Genomic DNA, 5,765 nt, shown 5'->3' on the forward strand with positions numbered 1-5,765 from the left:
CAGCAAAATATTACATGAGGAGGAAATGAAAAAATAAAAAGTGAAAACTAGAAAAGGGAGAAACTACACTAAAGGAAAATACAATAAAAGGAGAAACTAAGTCAAATTAAGAACCAGAAATAAACCAAAATAATTGGGAATATAAATCATATTTCAATAATAACCCTGAATGTTAATGACCTAAACTCATCCATCAAAAGACATAGACTGGCAGATTGGATTAAAAAACAAGACCCAACAATATGCTGCCTACAAGAGACTCACCTCACAGGCAAAGGTATCCACACACTGAAGATGAAAGGATGGGAAAAAAACATAACCACTCACATGGATTGTGTAAACAAGCAGGGATGCCCATCCTCATATCAGAGAAAGTGGACTTCAAGCCAAAATTAGTCAGAAGGGACCAAGAAGGACATTTCTTACTGCTTAAGGGAATTACACATCAACAAGACATAATAATCATAAATATTTATGCCCCCCCCAAATGAAGCATCTATGTACATCAAACTCTTCTCAATTTCAAGAATCAAATAGTCCACAACACAATAATATTGTGTGACTTTAATACACCTCTCTCACTACTGGATAGATCTTTCAAGCAAAAACTGAATGAAGAAACTATACAACTAAATAATATAATCAATAATTTAGACTTAATGAACATATATAGAATATTTTATCCATGAAGCAGAGAATACACTTTCTTCTCAGCAGCACATGGATCCTTCTCTAAAAGAGACCATATGTTATGCCACAAAGAAACTCTTAGCAAATACAAAAAAAAAAAATAGAGATACTACCCCCATTCTATCAGATCATAATGGAATAAAATTAGAAATCAGCAATAAAAAAATAGAAGCTACTTTAACACCTGGAAGCTAAACAATATACTACTGAATGATGAATGGATAGCAAAAGAAATCAGGGATGAGATAAAAAAATTCTTAGAGGTAAGTGAGATCTGATACAACATATCAAAATCCCTTGGACACTATGAAGGCAGTGCTAAGAGGAAAGTTCATTGCACTGAGCTCATTCATTAAAAGAATAGAAAGTCAACGAATAAATGACCTAACATTACACCCCAAAGCCCTAGAAAAAGAACAACAAATCAATACCAAAAGAAAAAGATAGGAAATAATTAAAATCAGAACTCAAATCTAAAATTGAAACAAAAGAAACAATTGAAAAAAATTGACAAAAAGTCAGTTCTTTGAAGAAAAGAAATAAAATTGATAAATCCTTAGCCATGCTAATGAGGAGAAATAGAAAGAAAACTCAAATTACTAAAATTTGTTATGAAAAAGGAAATATCACAATGGACACTACTGAAATACAGAAGATAATTAGAAACTACTTTGAAAATTTATTCTTAAATAAAATAGGAAATCTAGAAGCCATTGACAAATATGACATATCCAAACTGAATCAGGAAGACATATTTAAACAGATCAATTTCAAGCAATGAAATAGAAGATGCCATCAAAAGCCTACCAATCAAAAAAAGCCCGGGACCAGAAGGATTCTCAGTCGAGTTCTACAAGATCTTCAAAGAAGAATTAACACCAATACTCATTAAATTATTCTACAAAATAGAAAAGGAGGGAACCCTTCCAAACTTATTCTATGAGGCTAGTATCACCCTGACACAAAAACAAGACAAAGTCACATTAAGGAAAGAAAAAAACCAATATCCCTGATGAACATAGATGCAAAAATTCTCACTAAAATCCTGGCAAATTGCATCCAAAAACATATTAAAAAGATAGTGCACCATGACCAAGTGGGGTTCATTCCAGGGATTCGGGATTGGTTCAACATACAGAAATCAATAAACATAATTCATTGCTTCAATAGACTTAAAGACAAGAATCATATGACCATCTCAATAGATGCAGATAAAGCATTTGACAAAATACAGAACCCTTTTATGTTAAAAACACTAGAAAAACTAGGGATAGTAAGAACATACTTCAACATTGTAAAAGCTATCTATGCTAAACTCAAGGCCAATGCATTCTAAATGGAGAAAAATTGAAAGCACCCCCTCTAAAAACTGGAATAAGACAAGGATGCTTTCTTTCACCACTTCTATTCAACATTGCCCTGGAAACTCTAGCCAGAGCAATTAGACGGATGAAAGAAACTAAAGGGATACAAACAGGAAAAGAAGAACTCAAACTGTCACTATTTGCCAACGACATGATCTATATTTAGAAGATCCAAAAAATTCCACCAGAAAACTTCTAAAACTAATAAATAAATTCAGCAAAGTAGCAGGATATAAAATCAACAACCATCAATCAAACATGTTCCTATACATCAGTGATGAGTTCACTGAAAGAGAAATTAGGAAAACTACTCCATTCATAATAGCCTCAAAAAAAAATTGGGGAATCAGTCTAACAAAAGAGGTGAAAGACCTCCATAATGAAAACTAAAGAACACTAAAGAAAGAAACTGAAGAAGACCTTAGAAGATGGAAAGATCTCCCATGCTCTGGGGTAGGCAGAATTAATATTGTCAAAATGGCCATACAATCAAAAGCATTATACAGATTTAATGCAATTCCTATTAAACCCCCAATAACATTCTTCATATAAATAGAAAAAAATCATGAAATTCATTTGGAAAAATAAGAGACCCAGAATAGCCAAAGCAAGCTTTAGCAAGAAAAGTGAAGCAGGAGGCATCACATTACCAAAAAGGTATAGTCTTACATTGTTGGTGGGACTGCAAATTGGCACAAACATACTACAGAGCCCTAATAACAAAAACAGCATGATATTAGCACCAAAACAGACATGTAGACCAATGGTACAGAATAGAAGACACAGAGACAAACCCACATGAATACAGTTATTTCATAGTGGACAAAGGCATCAAAACATTTATTGGAGAAAAGATAGCCTCTTTAACAAATGGTGCTGGGAAAACTGGAAATCCATATGTAATAAGATGAAATAAAACCCCTCTCTCTCACCCTGAACAAAAATGAACTCAAGGTGTATCAAAGACTTAGGCACTAGAATAGAGACCCTCCACCTAATAGAAGGAAAAAGTATGCCCAGATCTTCACCATGTTGGCTTAAGAACTGACTTCTTTAACAAGACTCCTAAAGTGCAAGAAGTGAAATCAAGAGTCAATAAATGGGATGGATTCAAACTAAAAAGCTTCTTCTTAGCAAAGGAAATGCTCAATAACATGAAGAGAGAGCCTACAGAATGGGTGAAAATCTTTACCACATGCACCTCAGATAGAGCATTAATCTCCACTGGAGGTATATAAAGAACTGAAAAAAATGCAATACCAAAAAACCAAAACAACCCAATCAATAAATAAGGTAGGGTACTGAACAGAAACTTCACAGAAGAAGAAATACAATCAATCAACAAATATATGAAAAAATGTTCAGCACCTCTAGCAATTAGAGAAATGCAAATCAAAACTACTCTTAAGATTTCATCTCACTCAGGTCAGAAGTGCAAGTATCAAGAATATATGCTACAACAAATGTTGGTGAGGATCTGGAGAAAAAGGCATAGTCTTACATTGCTGGTGGGACTGCAAATTGGTGCAACCATTATGGAAAACAGCCTGGAGATTCCTCATTCTACCATTTGTCCCAGTTATCCCACTCAGTTTATACCCAAAGGACTCCAAACCAGCAATACTACAGTGACATACCCACATCAACCATAATAGCAGCTCAATTAGCCAGACTATGGAACCAACTTAGATGACCTTCAACAGACGAATAGATAAAGAAAATGTGGTATATAAACACAATGTAATATTACTCAGCTGTAAATAAAAACGAAATTATGGCATTTGCCAGTGAATGGATGGAGCTGGAGAATATCATGCTAAGCAAAATAAGCCAATCCGAAAAAACCAAAGCTGAATGTTTTCTGTGATATGAGGATGCTAATTCACAATATGGGGGGCAGCTAGGAAAAAAATAGAGGTACTTTGGATTAGGCAGAGGGGATTGAAGGAGGGGAGGGGGTATAGGGGTAGGAAAGATAGTAGAATGAATCAGATATTATTACCCTATGTACATATATGATTACACAAGCAGTGTGATTCTACATCACATATAAGCAGAAGAATGAGAAGTTACACTCCTCTTATGTATGATGTGTCAAAATGCATTCTACTATCATGTGTAACTAATTAGAACAAATTAAAAAAAGATTATCATGAGAAAAAACAAAACAATGGTGTCATTCCTGGGGAACTGATAAGTGTAATGATATATAGTTGTTGTTCTGTCTTCAAAATAAAAAAAGGAATATGACCCGTTTCTTTGTTGCCTTAAATATGACTTAACACATCATTTTATGGACATCTATAAGTTACAAGTCCAGTTTGATAATATAGGATTACAACTTTCTGGATTTATACAATCAATGTATTCTTCACATTAAGCAAAGTTTTCAAGTTATCATTTAAAGAACCCATATTCGAGCATGATTATTCACTTAACAAGATTTGTTATGGGAGTTCTTTATGTAATAAGCTCTGTCTTGCTTTTCAATATTATGTAGTCCACATACATTTGACTTACATAACCCCATAGTCAAGTATTTAACTTTCACCTTAGCTGTACTTAAATATATCAAGTATACTTAATGTGTACTTGAACACTTGGGGAAATCTCAAAATGTTAATGCCACATACAACAAAGTAACAAGAAACCACATTTGTTTAAAGGCCGGGGCAGAAGCGGAGAAAGTTATTCCATAAGTCTCTAATTTTGAAACACCTCTAAAATTATTCTCTCATTCTTCCATCCCATGTGTTTATTTTTTTTGAATTAATTTATTCCTATTTACCTTTTTACCTGGAAAAGATTATTGCATATTGCATATTATACATTGGAAATCTACAAAGATGACTTAAAATATAAGACATTTTTATTGTTTATAATAAAAACCCCTGGATTTTCTTTACAACGAGTCTTTCAAGGGAACAATAAAAAATACTAGAAATAAAATGAATATACACAAGTACTAAAGGCAATAATCTTTCATTTATTGTAATTTAAACAAACCAGTATTCAACAGGAAAGATGAATTCAGAGTTACAGCAGTGTACTTTGAGCTAAATGGGTTATAAAAGGAGAAAAAAGTTAAATGGATTATAATTAGTCTTTGAATTAGTAGAAATAATTCAATGTTCTTAATAGGATTCAAATTTGTTTTGGACACCGTTTCATGTCTGTCAGGATGAGCCCTGCTCCAACATTTGTAGTGCCCAGGGCGAGGGTATGAACAGAACTCTCACTCCTTTTCCTCCCACCTCAACTCCATCCCGTCCTGTGAGAGGCCTTGTGGTCTTCCATGCACGTGGGCACCCCAGCTGTGGCAGCTCCACCCAACCCCTGGGAAGACAGATCCAGAGAAGAGCCAGGCAGACCCTACATGTGGACTTAGGCCATTTGGACAGGAAATTCTGGGATTCTGAGTATTAAAAATGTGGTCTAGAAGCAGGTCGGGGGCTACTCATGTTTCCCTGACCCCGTGGATTCCTTGCCCCTTAGGGACATGTTAAGGAGAACTAGGAAGGGATCTTCTAAGGCAGGGTTCAGGGTGTCAGGTCAAGGGTAGAACTAGTTAGAACAAAACTTGACCTGTAATAGTCCCTCCATAAATACTTATGGAATAGTTGGTAAGTTTGAATAGGCAAGGCATTGGATTTAAGCCCTCACATGTATTATCTCATTTCTACAAGAACTCAATGGGGTAGGAAACATTGC

Source organism: Marmota marmota, unplaced genomic scaffold (genome assembly GCF_001458135.2).
Source record: "Marmota marmota marmota unplaced genomic scaffold, marMar, whole genome shotgun sequence".
In the NCBI taxonomy this organism is placed as follows: domain Eukaryota; kingdom Metazoa; phylum Chordata; class Mammalia; order Rodentia; family Sciuridae; genus Marmota; species Marmota marmota.